This window comes from Giraffa tippelskirchi, chromosome 6, assembly GCF_054371585.1.
Source record: "Giraffa tippelskirchi isolate mGirTip1 chromosome 6, T2T-mGirTip1v1.2.pri, whole genome shotgun sequence".
In the NCBI taxonomy this organism is placed as follows: Eukaryota; Metazoa; Chordata; class Mammalia; order Artiodactyla; family Giraffidae; genus Giraffa; species Giraffa tippelskirchi.
Genome location: NC_137280.1, coordinates 58,258,194 through 58,281,233, shown reverse-complemented (window position 1 = coordinate 58,281,233; position 23,040 = coordinate 58,258,194). Strand labels below are relative to the sequence as shown.

The window sequence follows — 23,040 nt, the reverse complement described above, 5'->3', positions numbered from 1 at the left end:
TAATCCAGGGGAGGGGACAAAACCTCCTGGACTTAGTTTCTCCTGCTACCTTCCATGGGGTGGGTCCACCTGAGAGTGTGTCCCCCTAGAGTTGCCTAGCCCTGGTCTTGGGTGCCACAGCCCCACAAACACAGCTGCAGAGCAGAATCTGAGGGTGGTCCCAACTTATCACCAAGGCCTCCTGAGTCTGCCTGCCCTGAAAGTGACTGTATGATCATGGAGCAGTTAGTACGCCATTACCCTTTCAACTCCTTACCCTGGAAGGTTAGTAACACAGCTTGAAACATACCTTTAAGCTACAAACGCCCACCCACACTCCCAAGTCTCCTCAGGTACGAGCTTGCCCAGTACCCTGATCAAGACAAGCAGTATGTAAGATCACTGTGCAGAAGCTCCACTTTGCAATTTAGACATGTTTAAATAGTACTCTTGCCTGGAAAATCCCATGGACGGAGGAGCCTGGTAGGCTGCAGTCCATGGGGTCATGAAGAGTCAGACACGGCTGAGGGACTTCACTTTCACTTTTCACTGTGATGCATTGGAGAAGGAAATGGCAACCCACTCTAGTGTTCTTGCCTGGAGAATCCCAGGGACGGGGGAGCCTGGTGGGCTGCCGTCTATGGGGTCGCACAGAGTCGGACACGACTGAAGCGACTTAGCAGCAGCAGCAGCAAATAGAACCAGGCTCACCTGCATTCAACATATTATTTGAAAAATTAATACAAGTGACTTTCTACTTAACAAACAAACCATTCTTGTTTCTTAATACAAAGACAAGTACATAAGGATTTGTTTTCCTCAATGATGGGATTGTTTCCTTCCATTCATCGGGTACTGTTTAATGCTCTCCTCTTTATGGACTCCATTGAGTGGGCTCCTGGGAGCAGGCAGGGCAGAGCCCCAGTTCCCAGAGAGACACTGAGTCCGTGTGTGTGAGGCTGCGAGAGGGAACGGACTTATACAAATGAAAGTCTTTTTCATATTTCATTTTTGTCTTTAAAATGGTGATAATTTGCAAAGTGAATCTTCAAAGGAAACAATTCTACAAGTGTTTCTATCTTCTTTTATGAGTTTATTACTATCAACTAAATATAATATCTATCAACTGAATTCTTGGTTCCTTAAAATGTACAGTTAGAGATATCTATATTTATGGCTGTAAATTATCACTCTGAAAATATCAGTCACTAAGTTGTGTCAGACTCTTTGCAATCCCATGGACTGTGGCCTGCCAGGCTCCTCTGTCCATGAAATTCTCCAAGCAAGAATACTGGAGTAGGTAGCCATGCCCTTCACCAGGGGATCTTTCTGACCCAGGGATCAAGTCCAGGTCTCTTGCATTGCAGGTAGATTCTTTACCGTCTGAGCTACCAGGGAAGCATACAATGGTAGAGATGATCTTTTTGTCATTTTTGTCAAAACAGACCAAAAAAGCTATTGACATTAATTCAAAATAGCCCGCTGCACCCTCTCAGAAAATAAAACAACTCTCAAGTATTTCATATAATTACAAATTTTAGACTATTTCAGAACTTCCCTGGTGGCCCAGTGGTTACGAATTCACCTGCCAATACAGGAGACATGGGTTCAATCCCTCGTCCAGGGAGATTCTACATGCTGTGGGGCAACTAAGCCTGCATGCCACAACTACCAAGCTTGTGGTCTAAAGCTTGTGTGCCACAACTACTAAAGCCCGCACACCCTGGAACCCACGGTGCTTTGCAACGAGAAGCCACTGCAATGAGAAGACTGTGTACCAAGACAAAGAAAGTAGCCCTCACTCGTCGCATCTAGAGAGGAGACCATATAGAGCAACCAAGACCCAGCACAGCCAAAAAGAAATAAATTTTAAAACATAAAAAGTTTATAAAATATCAATTAAATTCTTCTCTAGTACATTTACTGAGCACTTACTATACACAAGAAATTACTCAGTAAACCAAATGATACAAATAAGAATAGGATTAACACAATAAGAAGCTTAGTCTATTAGGAGAGGGAAAGTATAAAAATAACATGCATTGTTATGTTAGTTTTAGTAATGCTTAATAATTATAATAATGTTTATTATTATGTTTATGTTTCATGCACTAATTAAATGAACATTTTATAAATTACTTTCCCTTAAATTATCTCACTTGATTCTTGTAACTACCCTGAGAGGAAAGTAGGGCACACAGAATCATCTGCATTTTAGAGGTGAAGCCTGTGGTCTGCTTGGAAGATGAGTGAAAGGCAGGACAGGAACCAGGGTGCAGATGCCTGCACTGGCACCTGGATGTGGCCAAGCATATGACGACAGTCAAGAGAGCCAACGTTTCCTCGTGCTTCTTAGGTGCTAGACACCTTCCACTCATGAACGCCTTTAACCGCAAAGGAGACCCCCTGAAGCAGAGAAGTGCAATAAGAATACATAGCTAGTAAGTGGTTGGCCAAGATCTGAGTAGAGGCAATCTGTCTGGAAAACCATTATTCTTACTGGCATTTGTATGTCTTCTCTGAAGAAATGTTTATTCATATTCCTTGTCTACTTTAATCTCATTCTTCTGCATATGGATATCTGATTTTCCCAGCCATCATTTGCTGAAAAGACTATCCTTTCCACATGAATGGCTTTGGCACCTGTGTCAGCATTCCACTGACCATATGTGTAAGAGTTTATCTTGGGTATTCTGTTCAACTCACTGTCTATATGTCTACCTTTATGTCACTATCACATTACTGATTATTATCACTTTGCAGTAATTTTGAAATGAAGAAATGTGAGTCTTCCAGCTTTATAGTCTTTTTTTCAGGATTATTTTGGCTATTCAGGGTCTCCTGAGACACCATAAGAATTTTTAAAAACTTTTATTTATTTAAATAGTTGTGGTGTGTGGGTTTACATCAGGGACGGAACCCAAGTATCCTGCACTGGTAGGTGGATTCTTTACCACTGAGCCGCCAGGGAAGCCCCATATGAATTTTAAGATGAGGTTTTCTGTATTTGTAAAACAAACAAAAATAGAAAAACTGCCCCCTAAATTCAAACCCTTTGATAAAGATTGTATTGATTCTATGGATAGCTTTGGGTGGTACTGACATCTTAATATTATTAGTTGTCCAATCCATGAACATTTTTTTAGGCACACATGTTTATAATTGTTATCTCTTCTTGATGTACTGAAACTTTTATCAACATAAATGCCTTTCCTTATCTCTTATAATCTGAGTTAAAGTGGACATTGTTTCACAATCATCTGATTACTATTGGCGTGGAATATCTTACTCCATCCCTTTACTTTCAATCCCTTTGTGTTCTTACACCTAAGGTGAATCTCTGATAGACAGTATACAGATGGATCCTTTGGGGAAAAAAAAAAATCAGTCCACCAATCTCTACCTTTTAATAGCTGAGTTTCACTCATTTACATTTAATGTGATTAATGATAAAGGCAGATCTGCTTTTGGCATTTATAAATTGGTTTCCTAGTGTTTTTTTATTCTTCTTTTTATGTATGTGGTTTTTATTCTTTTTAGGTATATGTCTTTTGGTTGTTGTTCTTTATTTAGTTCCTTCATTACTGCTCTTTAAATATTTAGTTGATTTTTTGGGAGTGTATCATTTTAATTCTCTTCTTTCCTATTCTGTGTTTTTAAATTTTCTTAGTAGTTACTTTGGAAATTACAATTAGCATCTTAAAAGATGTAACAACCTGGTTTGAATGATCTCAAAGTAGTTTCAATATCATATAAACACTCTGCTCCTGCACATCTCCATCTCTTCCTCTTTATATGGTTATTGTCACAGATTACAACTTTATATATTATATATCCATTATATGTCCACAGAGATTTGTAACGATTGGTGTATATAGGAAAAAGTGACAAATTACAAATATCTAAAATACAATAATATCAGCTTTTATATTTTACCTATGTAGTTACCTTTACTGGTGTTCATTTTTTTCTTAAGGATTCAAAAGACTCTTTAGTATCCTTTCATATTAGCCTGAAGAAGTCACTTTAGCATCTGTTACAGGGCAGTTTAAGACATTGATTTAGACAGTCTGACTAATAATTCCAATGTGTGTGCTTCCTCAGGGATGGTTTCTGTCAAATTCTTATTTCCTGTGAAGGAGAAATACTTTTCCTGTTCCTTTGAATGTTTTTTCTTTAGAACTGGGTATTGTGAATATTATGCTGTGGTAATTCTAGAAATCTAATTTCCCCACTCCTCGGGAACGATTTTTGTTTGCTGACAGCTGGAGCTATCCTTCTGTGACTCTTCCAAAGCAGTTTTGCAAACTGTGTATTCTTACTGTATGTGAGAAACTAAACTTTCTCTTCATTTGTCTCTGATGACAGCCACGGACCTAACCAAAGGATTCTTCAAAAGTCTGACTCCCAAGAGTGGGGGAAGGGAGAGTTCTGTCTCTTAAATCCCCCAATATCTGGGGAGCAACTTCAGCCCATAGTGGAGTGAAACAACGCTGACCTCTCTGTCATGCCCACAGTAATCAAAAGCAGCAACCAACAATCAAAACTCACAACTTCCATTGCTGGAGGACAAAATTCTCATTGCCCACCATGGCATCAGCAAGCTGCATGAGGAATGCTTTAGCACCTGACAGCTTCCTGCCACAGGGCTGGAGGTGGCCGATGGCAGTCATGGCAGCGTGAACGCTGAATTCGACCAAGATTACTGAAATTTACCATTGTCTTCATCAAGTTCTCCCCGAACACTGCAAGTGTCCTATTAGATCCAAAGTTCCAAACAGTTGCCTGAGACATTTTTGAAAGTTCAGTTGTTGTTTTGCTGGAGGGACATGTTCCTGGAACTTCCTACTCTGCCATCTTCCTTGACTTGATTCCAAAAATAGCTCATACTTACTAAAAACTTACTTTGTGCCAAGTACTATGCTGAATAGTCTCCATCCTCATATCTCCCCACTGTGACAGTGTGTTATGAGGCTTCCCATCTTACAAGTGAGGGATTAGAGGCAAAGCAACAAGTCTAATCAAAGAGATGCAAAATAGTTGATCTAGGACACAAAGCAGTTTAGCATAAGATTTGTTCCCTTAACCACTACACTTTGCACAAAGAACTTCAGTAGAGCTAGAAAATACCTTAAAAATCATCAGGTTTGGGTCACTGATTTTGTAAATAAGAAAACAAAAGTTCAATAAAGTTAGTGAATTGTCCAAAGGTCACCCAAAGAGTCTATAAATGCAAAGTGATGACTATCACTTAGTCTACTAATTCCCAGCCCTTCTCTACCATACAGCCTCACTTCTCTGAGCACCAAGGCATTTGGAATTTGCAAGAAAATCTCTGCCTCAGTAGAAGTATCTTCAGAAACAATGGCAGAGTCCAGAACTCACATTCTTCAGACATATGGCCTATCTTCCAAAACCAGGTTAATCTCCACTATCTCCAGAAAGCCTACCATCATGAGTTATTTGTAACCAGTAAATGCAGTCTGCATTCTGTCTGTACTACCTGCATGGAATTCACTGCCTTACATTATAATTATTTATGTAGTCAGGTGTTTAAAGTCTTTGAAAGAGAAAAGAAATTGTGTTTTCTCTTTATCTGTTCCATGGATATATAAATAAAATTAGGTCTAAAACAAATATTTGCTTAGTGAGTGATAAATGAAAGCTTTCTGCCCAGAAACACAGATTAAATCTACTTAAAATACGACAGCCTTTCATCATGTCTACACTAAGATATCCCTGATAGTTCCATATATAGACTAGAGTCCACTGTCCTTAGTGTGATATTTGAGCCCATTCGTCTCTGTAGTGTAGTGGTTATCACGTTCGCCTGACACACGAAAGGTCCCTGGTTCAAAACCGGGTGGGAACAGACTTTTAGGGAGTCCCTGGTGGCTTAGATGGTCAAGAGTCTGCCCTCAATGCAGGAGGCCTGAGTTCAATGCCCGGGTCAGGAAGATCCCTTGGAGAATGAAACAGTAACCCACTCCAGTATTCCCCTTGGAGAATGAAACGGTAACCCACTCCAGTATTCTTGCCTGGAAAATCCTGTGGACGGAGAAGCCTGGTGGGCTATAGTCCATAGGATCACAAAGAGTTGGACACGACTGAGAGACTACACTTTCACTTTCAACTTCTAAAAATGGCCTGCATGGCCTTCAGGGATGAAATTTTAATTTATATATGTCTCAGCACATAATACTAGGTCTTGTATGTACTAAGTGACAGTGGCTTAAACTATAGTGAACATGATCTAAGATAAATGTGAAAAGCAGAAAAATGATTCAAAATATGTAACAATGGCTCCAGAGAGCTTTGAAATCTTTTTCCCAGGAGATTTTCAAGATAAAAAAGAGACAGTCATCTGCCTCAAGCAACTGTCACCCCATTTGGAGATAGAAGCTGGACTCTACCAGTCCTTCCCAGTCCTACAGTTACGATCCACTTAAAATTGTGTACTATCTGTCAGGGAAGAAAAGAAAGCAGATGCGTACCTGTGGCTGGATATGAAAACTCAAGGGAGGAAATCACTTGAGATTAGAGGAGGAAAATAGTTCAAGTTTGAGAAAGAAAAAATCTGAATACAAATATCTGATCCTTATCAATAATATTCTGGTATATACTGTTTACATAATTTTCAGTCAAAAAGAAATAATTTCGCATTTGAAATTTTATTCTCCTTATAGTAATATTTAATACTTAAATCTTAATAAACAGGTTAAACAGTAATTTATGCACTAGCATATATATATTTATATTATATTTAATACAATGCAAGCATTATATATATAAAGACTATAGAGTCATACACTAAATGTGTATTGAAATATTAAGTAAAAATATGTAATATGACATGGTTAAAATAATTGCAACAGTAAAAAAAGATACAAATGAGTAAATACTACATGAAAATGAAAAAAATCTAAATAGTTTATTATAATAGTGGGATTTAATTAGGTGCCTTTCTAAATATTTATGAGAATCACTCTTCTTTATTGTATCGAAGATACCAAATTAAACAGAGTGGTAGAGTAACCACTTTTAAAGCTAGTGTGAAAGTCAAAACAGCAAAGTTGGGACTCAGGTCAAGATGTAAGAGAGTAATTCTGTTTGGAAGCTCCCTGTGAAAATTACAAAAGAAATATATTTGAATTGAGTAACACTTTTATTTGATATGCAGCCACACAGATATACTTGACAGGCCCTAATCGGGCAGCCTGGGGCCACCTCAAATGGGATCTGAATGCATGACCAGTTCAAGCCTCCAAGTGCGAAGGTTTTATGAAACACCTGCCCTGAGCCAGGCACACTGCATGTTTTACCTGGATAAGCTGTTAGGCACATCCTCCAAAGGAGGTGCTGTTGGCATCACAAATACAGGTGAAGAAACCAATGTGGAAACAGGTTAACATACCAAGATCACAATGCCAGGAACAGAGAAACTAGGTGTGAACTGACATTGTCTTACGTAGATCTAACACAAGACCTAGAAAGGACACCCCCAGAAACAAAGGAATCGTCAGTTTCATTTTACAGAACAGTCCAAAGGGGTTGTTTAAAGAGAAATGCTTATTTTTTTTGGAAGAAAACCCACACAGATTACTAACTCTTTAAGTGGTAAAATGTGGGAGCTGTTGTAGACTTAAGAATAGACAGATTTCCCCAAGGTACACATAAAGGGGACAGAACAGGAAGAAAAACAGTTGTTCTAATTACAAAAGCCATAAACGGTCATTATAGACAACTTGGGAAAATCAGAAAAGTACAAAAAAGAAAGAATCGTTAACAAGCAGACAGGCATTTGAATATGCTGGTGTATTTCTGTAATTCTGGTGGAATATGTAAAAGCAATTACACTGAGCTTCTTGAACATCTGTCCCTGAGCAAATCCAGAGTTTTGGCAAAATGATTATATAATCTGAACCCCTTGGTTGAAATTGGAAGGCTTTTCATGGAAGAGAGACTTCTAAGCGAACTGATAGATGCAAGAAGAACTGCAAGTAGTAAGTGTGGATGCTTGGCCCCTGAAGACACAGAAATGGAACTGTGAGTGGCTACCCGGAGACGTCGAGGAAAGATGCTGGTGCCGAGAATCTGAACACCAGTGGACAGGCTGTCCCCTTGGCTTACCAGTACGAGGTGTGGAAAAACAGATTTGGAAATGCCAGGTGAGACTGTAACAGAGCGACAGTTCCTAACAAGAGAGCTGAACAGATGTCAAGTTTCACAGACATATGCACGTCAGAATCCAAGGAAGAGTGTGAATACAGGAGAAATTGGGCAACGCTCTTTAATGCAGCCAACAACAACCACTTTTGATAAGATCATCTGCAATTTTCTCAGGTGTGGCACATCAACATAACATAAACAAGGAAATTTTATCACTCTGAGAGTTATAGCTGCTTATTTTTCCCAAAGAGAATAAGCATTTCACTTCAAACAAGTAACACTGTATTACATGTTAGTCTTCAGAAGTTGGTTACGTAAAACAAAATCAGGAACCACAGTTTCTGCTTGTGCTTGGTAAAGTCAACCTGATTCGAAGGAGAAAACTTGGATTTGGGTCCCAAATGGAAGATACTCCAGTATTCTTGCCTGGAGAACCCCATGGACAGGGCAGCCTGGGAGGCTACAGTCTTTAGGGTCGCAAGAGTCAGACACGACTTAGTGCCATCTTTCTTTTCTGGAAGATATAAGATACTACCATACAGTTTTTGCTATGAAGATTTCTTTCCTAATTTACTTCTTCACAAACGGAGTAAGGTCCCACAAACACAGCACTATATACTGCTGCCACCTGGCCTCACCTTTAAACCCACTGCAAACAAGCCCCAGGGGTGTGTCTGTGTCACCCGCACTTGACCCCTGTCTTCTCAATAGCCACAGCAGAGAGAAGAGGAAATCTCACCAGCGGTCAGATCATCCCTGCCTGACCACAGCTGTCTTCATCCCACCAGACACTTTATAGATGGGGAAGCAGACACACCAGACAACAGGTGGTGGCTCATGGGGGTCCCAGAGCTCAGGAAGGAGCATGGGCTCAGGTCAACTGGGCTGCTCAAAGCAACTGCTTCCAACAAGATACGTACAGCCACGCTGGTTAGACAGTCAAGTCTAGGCAGAATAAAACCAGTTTTAAAAAAGAATATGCAGTTTTAGTCAGATGACACACTAGAATATAGGCACAGGCAGTTAAATGCAACACGTTTTTCAGTACAGAACTGTTACTATTCCAAAAACCTGTGTAATTTTAAAATGTCCACTCTTCCTACAGGTGCCTTTTTTCACCTCTATGTCCAAAACTGCTTTTATTTTTCCTTTTACATTATACAGTAATCACTTCAAGGAATGCTCCAGAGTAACTAGCGCCAGACTAGAGAAAGAAACAAGAGCAAACATTCCTCAGAGCCTAAAACAAACCACGTCACCAGCAACCACAAAGGATATTAAAATCTACAGATAAGGTCAGATGCTGCACAAGATACACCATTGCATATTTCACTGGCTTGTTACAAGGTTAATGTGGAATTCAAGCCTGCCTTAGGTTTAAAAACAGGAGAGCTTGTACTTATCTGGAACTGGGTTTGTAAAGATGACAATAATCCCCATGTTCTGAATGTAACCATAATTTGCTCATTATCTATTAGTATCTTCTGGAATAAAGACATTGTAGGACTTTTTCTCTTTGGGGGTATATAATTTGTGTTCAGCTGGAGCTATATAAAGGTTCAAAACAAAATTTTTACATTTGCATAATATGAATATTTGTATCAAACTCAAAGAGCTCCATTTTTTAAGAATATTAGAAACGTACCATCATAGCAACAGAAGCATCAGCATATAAAGCAGGCTTGTTTAAACCAATTACAGAATTCGAAAGTCTGGTGTACGTCTAAAAAGACCTTAGGTGTCTCAAGGACTACACCAAAGGCTCATATCCTCAAACAAGTAGACCTGTACACAATGCTGGCCAACAAACTAAACTAAGAGTCTGAAAGACAGTTAGGTAGTGCGGGCTTCAGGCTACATGGGAAGTGCTCAGCCAATGCATCTTTCGTCCACCATCATTTACAAATTAATACGGTGACAATGATGCAGTTAACATGCTTTAAAAACAAGAAACATACACATCAAACATTGTACAACCAGTTTCTGAGCTGCCTCCAACTTAGGAAATAACCAAACACACGCACAGACAGCATTTAGACAGCACGCCTCAGCACTTCCCCTGTGCCGCCTTCCGGCGACAGCCCTTCTGGGCCAGTTCAGAACAAAGAAGCAGTCTGGCCTGCACAGGTATCCTCCCAGAGAAGGCATACAGACCTCTCAGTGCTCAGGATGGCTTCTCCAATGTATTAAGACATGCCAGCCTCCAGATAACAGATTCTCTCTTCCCTTCTCTCTCTCCCCACTCCCATACACTTAATGCCCATAATGTGTGAGCTTGGACTCAAATTTTTCTTAGAGAAATAATGTTATAAATGTGGAATAAGGCAGCTCAAGCTCCACTGTCAGTAAAATGTTAGCATGCATTAAAGTGAAACAGACTTTTTGGAGCTGGCCTGGGAATGAAGGATGATTTCTACTACTGTTCTTTGGGCAAATGCAGTCCAAGTTCTAAGAAAGGAACTCTTGGGAAACAACCCATTCATACTTTATAGGGTGTGTACTTTGGGTCCAGATACTAATAGGTAGCAAGGTTGGGGACAAGCAAACACTCTGATTTAAATTTAACAAGTTTTTTCCTACCACTATAGTCACCTGTGATTTCTAGTCCTAAATACTCACCTACAGGTTTCAATTACAACACGTAGTGTGGGCATTATCTGGTTATGTTGAATCAGAGGACTACAATCATCAATTAATGTCAAGGCTAGATATGTTATATAACATACTGGTGCTCCAGAAAACGAAAGCCAGGAATTTTTCAGCTCAAATATCTAGGTCCTAGATGACAGTTCTGGCTTGGGAGGCAGCTCATCTGCAGTCAGAGTGTGAGACTATACCCAGTTTTTCCCCAGGACAGGAACCGGTGGGACAGAGCAGTGCAGGCAGGCTGAGAATCCACGTGGGACAGGCATCACACAGGATGAAGCCAACTCAGAGACACACCCCTGTGCAGCCCTGTCGGAACCCACCTGCGGCCAGCCTGCCTCCAGACCACAGCGTGGCTCTCCATCTGAGGTCACCAGGTCCACGGTTTGTTTTCATTAGTGGTCCCTCTGGCCTAGCAGGGACTAAAAGCAATGCCCAGCTAACAATAGATGATGTAGCAGGAGAGGGCGTGGCCTTCAGGGAGCTTTAGGATGTGGGCACCTGTGTGAAGGTACAAGAAACTCACGGACACGCCTGAGGCATCTCTATTTGTCTAAGACTGGTGATTCCAGTCCTCTATTCAGTCCTCTTAACAATCCTGCCAAGGTGGAGAGGGTGCTGTTCTTATTTGACAGGTTAAGAACTGTGCTGAGGACTGCCCTGGTGGTCCAGTGGTTAGAAGGCCGCCTGCCAATGCAGGGGACATGGGTTCGATCCCTGGTCCAGCAACATTCCGCATGCTGCGGGACAACTGAGCCTGCACTCTAGGGCTTGCGAGATGCAACTACTGAGCCCACACATAACAGCTAGTAGCCTACATGGCACAGCTACTGAAGTCTGAGTGCCTAGAGCCTGTGCTCCAAAGTAAGAGAAGCCAACACAATGAGAAGCCCACACACAGCAACAAAGAGTACAGCCCCTGCTTGCTGCAACTATAGGAAGCCCGCATGCAGCAGTGAAGACAAACTGATTACTAGACCACATCACTACAGGTAAACACCTGTCTCCCAATACCTTCCACAGGACGTACCCCATGAGATCTTAGGGACGGACTGGAATGACATCTCCTATTTTTTTCACCTCACGTGGAATGCAGTAAGTGCTAGGCACACAGCAGGCATCACCAGATACATGATGGAATGAATTTTTCTCAATTCCTTCAGCAAGTCCTTCTTATCCCAGGATGGTTATTTTACTTAATGGATTACTATGGCTGAATTCATTTTCTAGTTTTGTTTCTTAAGAGAATATATACAATATCTCTGAAATCTTGTGCTTTAGGACAATAAAATGATCACATCAAAGAGTGGGAGAAAGTCAAAGCAAAGCACAGAGAAAAGATAATAAAAAGGGAACTGCTTATACCATTCATTTACCTACAAGTTCTCTAGATTAACTCATGACCACCTAAAGTTTCTAGACCAAGGACTGGAAGACAGGAACTTGATATTTCTGAGTAATCAAAATTATGGGATGCATGCATTTGAAATTTAACCTGGACAATATACTTTAAATACAAAGAACTGTTAAGATAGTCAAATACACAGGATGGAGTATTTCCACTTGCTTCTTAAAATAATTTTAATCAGTCCTTTTATCATTTTTGTTAAAACAGGTAGAATAATGTAAAAAGTTGATGTTTTAGGCTATGTTCTTCCACTCATTGTGTTAATGCACATAGCAGATCTAAGCTATGTTTGATTATCAATTTTATATCGTCTGTACACTTCATGTGTCATGCATCAGTACTGTATCATATTAATTACTGGGTTTTAATTTAAGGCAAAAGCCACTTTTTCCTGTCTTCTCATTAATAATAAAAAATTTACAGAAAGATCTCCAAACATTTGGAAACTAAATAACATACTTCTAAAAAGTCCATGAGTTACACAGGAAGTCTTAAAGGAGACTGAAAAATATGCTCCACTGAACAAAAATGAAAATACTACACAACAAAACTGGTAAGATGCAGCTAAAGCAGTGCTGAGAGGGAATCTTAACAGCATCCTGGTGGCTCAGTGGTAAAGAATCTGCCTGCAATGCGGGAGCCATAGGAGATGCGTGTTTGATCCCAGGGTCAGGAAGATCCCCTAGAGTAGGAAATGGCAACTCACTCCAGTATTCTTGCTTGGAAAATTCCATGGGCAGAGAAGCTTGGCAGGCTACAGTCCATGCGGCCACGAAGAGTCAGACACAACTGAGCAAATGAGCCACAGAGATAAGAAAAGTTTTAAATCAATAATCTAAACACTCTCCTCAATGACTTACAAAAAGAAAATAAAAATAAACCCAAGCAAACAGAACAGAAATCACTGATGTTGAAATTTTTAAAAAAGAGAAAATCAGTATAACAGAGAACTGGTTCATGGACAAAATCTACTGACCAGTATCAGAAATGGAGCCAGGGATCTCACACAACTCTGCAGACATAGGAAAGGAAGGAAATACTACACACAGCTCTACACACATAAATGTGACATATTCAATGAGACGAACCAATTCCTTGAGAGAACACAAACTGCCACAACTCTTAGAACACAAAATATTTGACCAGACTTAAGAGTCAGTAAGAAAATTGAAAATGTAATTTTAAAACTCCCCCAAATATCTCTTTAAATCTGGACAATTTCACTGGAGAATTCTACCAAACATATGAAGACAAATTAACATTTGTAACTATACTACACAATCTCTTTCAGAAAAGAGAAGTGGGAACATTTGTCTATCATTTCAGGAAGCTAGAATCACCCTGATACTAAAAACAAAACAAAGACAGCACACACACAAAAAAGAAAATTACAGACCAGTATGCTTTATAAACATAGCTATAAAAATTCTTCACAAAATAACAGTAAATAGAATTCAGCAATACGTAACAAAATATTTATACACATACACAAACACACCCTATGAGCAAGTAGAGGTTACTGCAGGGATACAAAGCTGGTTTAATACTTGAAAATCAAGCATTATAATTTACTACGTTAAATGCTAAGAAGAAAAGCCATACAATCATATACACCAGTAAAGAAAAACTGGTAAGATTCAACACTCATTCATGATTTTTAAAAAGTTAGAAAAGTAGAAATAAAGGGAAAATCCCTCACCTTGATAAAGAGCATCCACAACAGACACACAGGTACCCTTACACTTAATGGGGAAAGACTATGAGTTTTCCCTTAAGATCAGCAACAAGTACTCTCAACGCTCTTCTTCAACACAGGATGACCGGCTGTAGCCAGAGGGGGGAAAAGCTGCACAGATCAGAAAGGGAGACGTAAACTGTCCTGCCTGCAGATGACATGACTGCCAATATATAAATTCCCAAGGATTTTACAGAAAAATTCTAGGACTGATAAATGAGTTCACTTATCAGTGTAGGACACAAAATCAACACACAAAAATTAACTTTATTCATATGTACTAGCAATGAACACCAAAATTAAAAATACTCTTTACAACTGCTTTTAAAAAGAGAAATATTTCACTATAAATCTAACAAAACATGTATAAGACTTACATGCTGAAACTACAAAATTCTGGATGGGGAGGGAGATGAGAAGGAGGAGAGGGAGGGGGCATATGTTCACCTATGGCTGATTTCTGTTGATGTTTGACAGAAAACAACAAAATTCTGTAAAGCAATTATCCTTCAGTTAAAAAATAAATAAATTTTAAAAAATGAAGAAAGAAATCAAAGAAATATTAAACAAATGCAGAGAAATATTATGTTCACTGATTAAAAGACTACATAAAGGAATGATGTCAATTCTCAAATTCATAAACGTATTTGACATAATTCCTATTGAAATCTCAGCAAGGTTTTTCATGCATACGAACAAAAACTATTCTGAAATTTATGTGGAAAGGCAATGTTTGTCTAGAACAGCTGAAATAGTTTTGAAATAGAAGAACGCAGGGGTAAAAACTGATCTACCTGACTTCAAGACATTAAAGAGCTTCTACAGTCAAGAGTATGTATGGTACTAGCAGAGGGACACACACGTAGCTTAACGAACAGAACAAAGAACCCAGCAGTAAACCCACACACATATGTTCAACTTATTTCGGACAAAGGGGCAAAAATAATTCAGAGAAAAGATAGCCTTTCAGCAAACGGTTCTAAAGGAACCAGGTATCCACAGGCAAAAACAAAGGACCTCCAAACAAGTGTCACATCTTATATAAAAAATGATTCCAAACACATCGTGGAACTAACTATAAAACAACACGGGAGAAAATATTTAGAATCTAGGGCTAAGCACAAAGTTCTTAAACTCGACAAGAAACACACAACTCAGAAAAGGGAAAACTATTAAGCTGGACTTTGTTGATTTAAGAAAAATGTTGTTCTGTGAAAAGACTGTTAAGGAGGCTGAAGAGATAAACTAGAAACTGAGATTAGGACTTGAAGTCCTAGAATACATTATGAAGCTTCAAGTCTTAACGGTAAATAGAAAACATTGCAATTGGAACATGGGTGAAAGATACGAACACACATTTCACCAAGAGGACACACAGATGGCAAACAAGCACATCAAAAGATATTTAATGTCATCTGTGAAAGGCATTTAAACCACACTGGCAATCACTACACACGTGGCTAAAATAAAAAGCGAAAACAAGATACATTCACTGGTGAGCATGTGGAGAACCAGGATCATGCCCACATTGCTGGTGGGAATGTACAGTGGCACAGCCAGTCTGAAAAAGTTTGCAGTTTGTTAAAAAACTGAACATGCAACTATTTATAAGATCCTGTAACTACACTCTGGTGTAGTGTATTTACCCAAGAGAGACGAAAGCATATGTTTACACAAAAACTGGTATATCGAGGTCCACAGCAGCTTTATTCACAAAACCCTCAACAGGAGGATAAACAGCTACATTGCTCCTCACAAGGGAAGACCACCCAGCAGTTAAAAGGAAGGAACTACTGACACAGATGACAAGCTAGATGCATCTCCAGAGAATCATCCCGAGTGAGAAAAGCCGACTTCAACACATTATGTACCATACAATTCCACTTAGGAAATGTTGTTGATATACCAAATAGCAACAATCAGTTCAGTTCAGTTCAGTCGCTCAGTTGTGTCCAACTCTTTGCGACCCCATGAATTGCAGCATGCCAGGCCTCTCTGTCCATCACCAACTCCCAGAGTCTACCCAAATCCATGTCCATCGAGTCAGTGATGCCATCCAACCATCTCATCCTGTCATCCCCTTCTCCTCCTGCCCCCAATCCTACCCAGCATTAGGGTCTTTTCCAATGAGTCAACTCTTCGCATGAGGTGGCCAAAGTATTGGAGTTTCAGCTTCAACATCAGTCCTTCCAATGAACACCCAGGACTGATCTTTAGGATGGACTGGTTTGATCTCCTTGCAGTCCAAGGGACTCTCAAGACTCTTCTCCAACACCACAGTTGAAAAGCATCAAGTCTTGGGCGCTCAGCTTTCTTCACCGTCCAACTCTCACATCCATACATGACCACTGGAAAAACCATAGCCATGACTAGACGGACTTTTGTTGGCAGAGTAATGTCTCTGCTTTTAAATATGCTATCTAGGTTGGCCATAACCTTCCTTCCAAGGAGTAAGCGTCTTTTAATTTCATGGCTGCAATCACCATCAGCAGTGATTTTGGAGCCCCAAAAAATAAAGTCTGACACTGTTTCCACTGTTTCCCCATCTATTTCCCATGAAGTGATGGGACCAGATGCCATGATCTTAGTTTTCTGAACATTGAGCTTTAAGCCAACTTTTTCACTCTCTTCTTTCACTTTCATCAAGAGGCTCTTTAGTTCTTCTTCACTTTCTGCCATAAGGGTGGTGTCATCTGCATATCCAAGGTTATTGATATTTCTCCCAGCAATCTTGATTCCAGCTTGTGTTTCAGGAAACAGATAAGCTGTCAGTGATTAAGGAGGCTGTTGTTGTTCACTCAGTTGTGTCCTACTCTTTGCAACCCACCCCACGGGATTGCAGCATGCCAGGCTTCCCTGTCCTTTAGCATGCTCAAACTCATGTCTGTTGAATAGGTGATGCCATCCAACCATCTCATCCTCTGTCGTCCCCTTCTCCTCCTGTCTTCAACCTTTCCCAGCATCAGGATGTTTTCCAATAAGTCAGCTCTTCGCATCAGGTGGCCAAAGTACTTCAGCTTTAGCATCAGTCCTTTCAATGAATATTCAGTGTTGATTACCTTTAGAAAATTACCTTTGTAGGCAAAGTAATGTCTCTGCTTTTTAATACGTGGTTAAGGAGTGGGGTGGGGTAAAAGGAAAGTAGGTATGGCCCCTAAAGAAATGGGAGTGCTCCTGGAGCAGCAAGATGGGAAAGAGACTTGGCCCCGGAGAAGGCTGTGAAGCCCTTCTTCACCCACCTGCGATCCTGTGTGGTATCTCATCCCACTGCACCCCAGGGAAACAGTAGGTATTCATGAAGTAGTTATTAGGTGTATTAATGAGTAATGGAAATTAATTCTGATGAAACAAAATTAACACTTAACATTTAAATTAACACTGTTTAAAGTACATAAGACGATCCTCTCTTTGTACTGAATTCTTTGCATGAATGACCTCATTTAATCTCACAATAACCCTGGAAGTCAGAAACTGGCACTGCCCCTTTCTGACAAGAGGGGCATCTGCTCCAGCTGGCGCTGCTAACAAGAGGCCCAAGAACATATGTTCTCAGAAGGTCCAGCCCTCCTATCCTCCCTTCTTTTGACCTGGAAAAGAGACCATACATTTGTCCAAGGTTAAATCCCTCAATCTGGCTGTCTCCAACCTTCCCTCGTAACTGCCTCTTCTCTGTCTTCAATCCCTTCCTATCCAAAGTTTTCTTACCTCCAGAGGAAAAATGTCCATGGTTCTCCCAGTTAAAGGAAAGAAAAAAGCCCTTTTTACTGCCATTTCTGCTAGCCACCAACCATTTCTTGGGCCTCTTCTTAGCCAAGCTCCTTGAAAGAATCATTGTTTGCTCAACCTTCAGTAGTACTGGCATCCACTGAAACACCCCTAGTCACCACAATGCCTAACGAAAGGGGCACTTCCTCATCTTATTTCTCCTGTTGACCACTGTCTTTCCCATGGCTACTGGATGGCCATCGCCCGCTGTGGCCCCTCTGAAGGTCATTCCTTCCTCTCCCCTCTCTGCACCTTTTCCCACAAGCCTCACTCCACAGGATGGCCGCTCCTCAGCTCTGGCCCAACCTGCTGACCTGCTTCTCCACATGTATTTGACTCTAACAACTGACTAGACCACATTGGATTTCAAATGAAAACCTGTCAAAAATGGAATGGGAAGCCTTCCCTGGCCTCAGTGTTATTTATCTTGCCTAGACATCCCACCAACATGCAACCATCCATGTCAGAATCTGGGAATTGTTTCAGACCCGTTCCTCTTCCTCCTCCAAACTGTCCTGATGGAGTACTGTCACTTTAAATATCAGCCCCAAGCCATCCCTCCCAACAGCCTCAGCCCAGCCCACGCTCATCCCTCCAGCTGCTGCCAAAACTGCTCACTGCCAGCATGGGCGTTCTCACCCCTCACAGGCCCACGCTCCGTCCCACCCAAGGTTCTGGATTCCTCTCTTTCCCCGTGCAGCTCCATCAGTTTTTGCCTTACATATGTTGCTGGTCAGTTATTAAGCATAAACACTTTAAGAACTGCTATGTCCTCTTAGAGAACTGATCTCTTTATAATTATGTGATGCTCCTGTCTTTATCTGATCATTGTCCTCACTCTGGAATCAGCTCTGCTGGAATTAACATAGCTACTCCAGCTTCCTTTTGAACCTTGTTAGCTCTTTGCATCCATTTACATTTTTGAACATTGAGATATAACTGACGTATAATATTATGTCAGTTGCAGGTGTGCAACATGATATTTATACACAATGCAAAATCATCACCACAGTAAGTCTAGTTGACATCCATCATCAAACACAGTTACAATATTTTTTTTCTTATGACAAGAACTTTAGGATCTACTCATGCAGCAATTTTCAAATGTGCATACAGTGTTACTAACTATAGCCATCATAGGTACATCTCCAGGATTCATAACTGCATAACTACAAGTTTGTACATTTTGACCCTCTCTGCCACCTTCTCCCATTCCCATCTCCTATCTGGTAACCACCAATCTGTTCTCTCTATAAGCTTGTTTTGTTGCTGTTCTTTTTAAATTCCACATATAAGTGAAGTCATATGGTATTTATCTTTTCCTGACTTAATTTAGCATAGTGCATTATAGTAACAAATGGCAGGACTGCCTTCATTTTTAATGCCTGAATATTATTCCTTTTTGTGTGGAACACACACACCACATTTTCTTTATCTACTCATCCATCGATGGACACTTATGTTGCTTCCATGTCTTAACTACTGTAAATAATGCTTCAGTGAACATTGGGGTGCATATACCTTTCCAAATTAGCGTTTTTGTTTTCTCTGGGAGTAGGATTGCTGGACCATTTGGTAGTTCTACTTTTAATTTTTTGCAGAACCTCCATGCTGTTTCCATAGAGATCAGTCACTCTGCCATGTCCAACTCTTTGCGACCCCATGGACTATAGTCCACTAGGCTCCTCTGTCCATGGGATTTCCCCGGTAAGAATCCTGGAGTGGGTTGCCATTTCCTTCTCCAGGGGATCTTCCTGACCCAGGTATCAAACCGCATCTCCTGCAAGTCTCCAGCACTGGCAGGCAGGTTCTTTACCACTGAGTCAGCTGGGAAGCCCCTCTTATCACCTGTACCTTTTATCTTCTGCCACTGTCCCACAGTTCTTGGATACTATGTTCCCTTTTCATTATTCCTTTTCTCTCTCTACACTTTAGTTTTGAAAGTTCTGACCATTCTTCCAGCTCATGGATTCTTTCCTTGGGCATGTTCAGTCTGCTGATGAGCCCACCAAAGGCACACTTCATGTCACAGTGCTTTTGATTTCTATCATTTCCTTTTGGTTCTTTCTTAGGGCTTCTCTCTCTCTGCTTGCACTACCCATCTGTTCTTGCATGTTGTCCACGTTTTCCTTTACAGCCCCCAGGATACTAACACAACTTTTTCCTTTCCTAATCTGAGTAATTCCAACATCTCTGCCACATCTATGTCCAGTCCTAATGCTTGATCTGGTCTTCAAATTATGATTTCTGCCTTGTAGAATGCGTTGCAACTTACTGTTGGAAGCCAGACATGATGTCCTGGGTCCAAGGAACTGAGGTGCGCAGGCCTTTAGCATGAGGCTTTACGTCTACCTCACGAGGACCTACACTATCGTTACTGCGAGTGTAGCTGTAGTCGTCATAGACGAAAATTTTCTCTGTGGTCACTGTTTTTGTCTGCCCCATTGTTTCTACCTTTCCCTAGAGTCTTCTTAAAGGAGGTCTGAAACGTGTGGCCCTTTCAGTTGTATTCCCGTGACAGTACAAGGAGACCTGGTGTGGGGGTGAGGCGGGAGATGAGGGGTGAGGCAAATGTTCTAGAGCCTATGATCAGGTCTCGGGTCATCCTAAGCCTGAGCCTCTGGACTATGACCCCCTCAGGTGAGACAGGAAGACTGGAGGAATCTGGTGTGGGCTCTCTTCTCTCCCCACCAGGTCTGCTGGGCTCTAATAGTCATGTTCAGTTCTGTCTTTTAGCGACCCAGTGGACTGTAGCCTGCCAGGCTCCTCTGTCCATGGAATTCTCCAGGCAGGAATAATGGAGTGGGTTTCCATTTCCTCCTCCAGGGGATCTAACCCATGACTCCTGTGTCTCCTGCACTGCAGGGGGATTCTTTAGGGCTGAGCCAAGAGGCTCTGATAAGAGCTGGTTAGATAGTTCCCCGAGGGCAGGACCTGTTGAGAAGTAAAGAGTGCCCTGGTGTCTTTCAAAATGGTTCCTGTTCACTCTCCAAGCCAGGTGCCTGAGGGGAATTTTCTCGATCTTTAATGTGAGAATCTGGTAGGGCTCTGAGAGGTAGTCTCACAAAACTGTACCCCCACCCCCAAGGTGGGGCCCCTGGGATTTTTAACTCTCTGGCTTGTCCACACTGAGCCCCAGCAGTTCTTCCACTACTGTTAAGGCCCTTCCGGCTTCCCTGTTGGCTCAGTCAGTAAAGACTGAGCAGTGCAGTGCAGGGGACACGGGTTCGACCCCTAGGTCAGGAAGATCCCCTGGAGAAGGAAATGGCAAACCACTTCAGTATCCTTGCCAGGAAAATCTCAAGGACAGAGGAGCCTGGTGGGCTGCAGTCCATGGAATTACCAAGAGTCGAGCATGACTGAGTGACTAAAATTTGCACTTTCAAGGCCCTTCCACCCCAGTTCTGGTCCCAGTGATGCTTCTACAAGTTGCTACATCTGCTCACCTGTCTCTCTAATTGTGGGGCAGGGATGTGCCCTAGGACTTCAATTCTCTGTTGGACCTAAAGGAGCTACTGATATTGTTTCTTTGGCTTTTTTCTTGTTGTGAAAATAGAAGTGCCTTCCAAGTTCCTTGTATGTCAGACCAGAAACGAAGTCAGAACTCCTATTCTGATGGCTTCATTTGGGCCTTTTTACTCTTCCTATTACTCTCCTCGGCCTTTTGTTTGCACCATGTCTGCAGCAGGCCATAGTGGCTCTGGGAAGCATACCACCCACCATCTCTTCATTTCCCACATCTGATTACTGTCCCTTCTCTACAAAACATCCACGTGGGAACCTGGGTCTTCCTTTCTGTTGACACTCTGTTCCGAGACGACAGTTGGCTGGGTTTAGGTATTCTACCCAAAAGAAGACCATGGGCTCCCCGTAGCCAAAATCTGTTTCTCAGACATTTGGATATTCTTAGTACTGAGCAAAGCAGCAGCAAGGCAGCAGGGCTCTCTGCTCCTCACTAATAAAAAAACTCAAAACTTATTGATATTTACTCGATTAAACACTCAAATTTCTTTCATTTATATAAACTAAGTTTGAGGAAAAAGTGATCAAGCTCTAACCCAATGGGCCAGACCAGAATTAAATAAAATCGGGGCAGCAAGGGACACAGAGGCTGTAAGGTCATCAGGGCAGGATGGGAATCTGCCCCAGGGCATCACCACCACACCCCTCATTTCACTTCAGGCGGGGCTGCCTCAGCAAGGGAGCAGCAGCTGATCAGCCCATCCTCCCACCCAGGTTAGGAGGGCTCAGAGTTTAACCCAGGGGAACAACTCTAAGTACTGTACTCCTATGGGTACCTGGGGTGGCTGTGCTGCCGGATCCTTCTGGATCCCCTCACATTTAATGGGAAAAATAATCCTTAATGCATACTCAGCCATGTGTCTAATGCACTCAGCCATGTGTGGACCACCTGGAGTCATACTGAATGGACTGAATTGCATCTTCTATTAGTTCAGGTAGAGGGTATGGCCTCGCAAACCTCACCCACAAACCCCAACAGCAGCCTGCTGATCTGGGCCCTCAGGACTCAGTGGGTAGAGTCGAGTGGGGCTGAGCCAACCAGCAGGGCCACTGTCCTGCTGTGAGACCGCTCCTTTAGAGAAGTTCTTTCTTGAAAAAAACTTTGAAAAGAGAGAGAACATGAAACCTCCTATTTTTCACCTATATTTTTTACACAGTAGAATTGCGGTATTCAGCTGCCAAAGCTAAGCCGAGAACCATAAAGAGAGATCTCAAGCAGTTCCTGTGTGCTGGGTTTTTCAGGCTGTCTCCTATTCCAGTAAGTGGAATGCTGGGATTCTGCACAGGGTCATGTGACGGCCAGGCAGCACACAGCTGCCCTCTGGCACCGTATGTAAATGAACTCAGTCACCCTCTGGGTTTTCCCCTTTCCCGTCCCTGCTCTTTGCGGAGGATTCAGAACCATAAGGACTAACTAGCAGAAGTTTGCTCTGTGCTTTAACAGCAGGCAGAAAGCCAAACGACAAATACAATGACTGGATTCAGTTTTACAAGCAAACACTGGAACTGAATTCACCCTCGTCCGGGAAGAATGCCTGCCATCAGAACGAGCAGGAAATCCAATTCAAAACAGGGCGTGTCACCTTAATTCACAGCAGGGCCTTTACACCTTGACTGACAGCCTTTGGAAATAACAGCTTCCGTCTGCTAAAGGCCCATACAAGAGACGCCACCGTCTCACTCAGAGGATGTAGAAATACTGTGTGGGACCTCTGAATGCCCACAGCCAGGCCCTGGAGTGGCTGGGAGCTCTGCTCCGCCCCCTCTGGATACTGATTATCAGAGTCTTGGAAGGCAGTAAAGTTATCTAGTTCCG

General features: G+C 41.7%; 1 protein-coding gene and 1 non-coding gene across 8 annotated transcripts in view; one reads left to right on the top strand and one right to left on the bottom strand.

The window, feature by feature from the left end:
• SPIDR (scaffold protein involved in DNA repair) overlaps window positions 1-23,040 on the bottom strand; it is a 274,921-nt gene that overhangs the window by 107,569 nt on the left and 144,312 nt on the right. The window lies entirely within an intron of this gene.
• Window positions 5,779-5,851, top strand: TRNAV-GAC (transfer RNA valine (anticodon GAC)). Its single transcript has one exon. It is a non-coding gene; the product is annotated as a tRNA-Val (tRNA).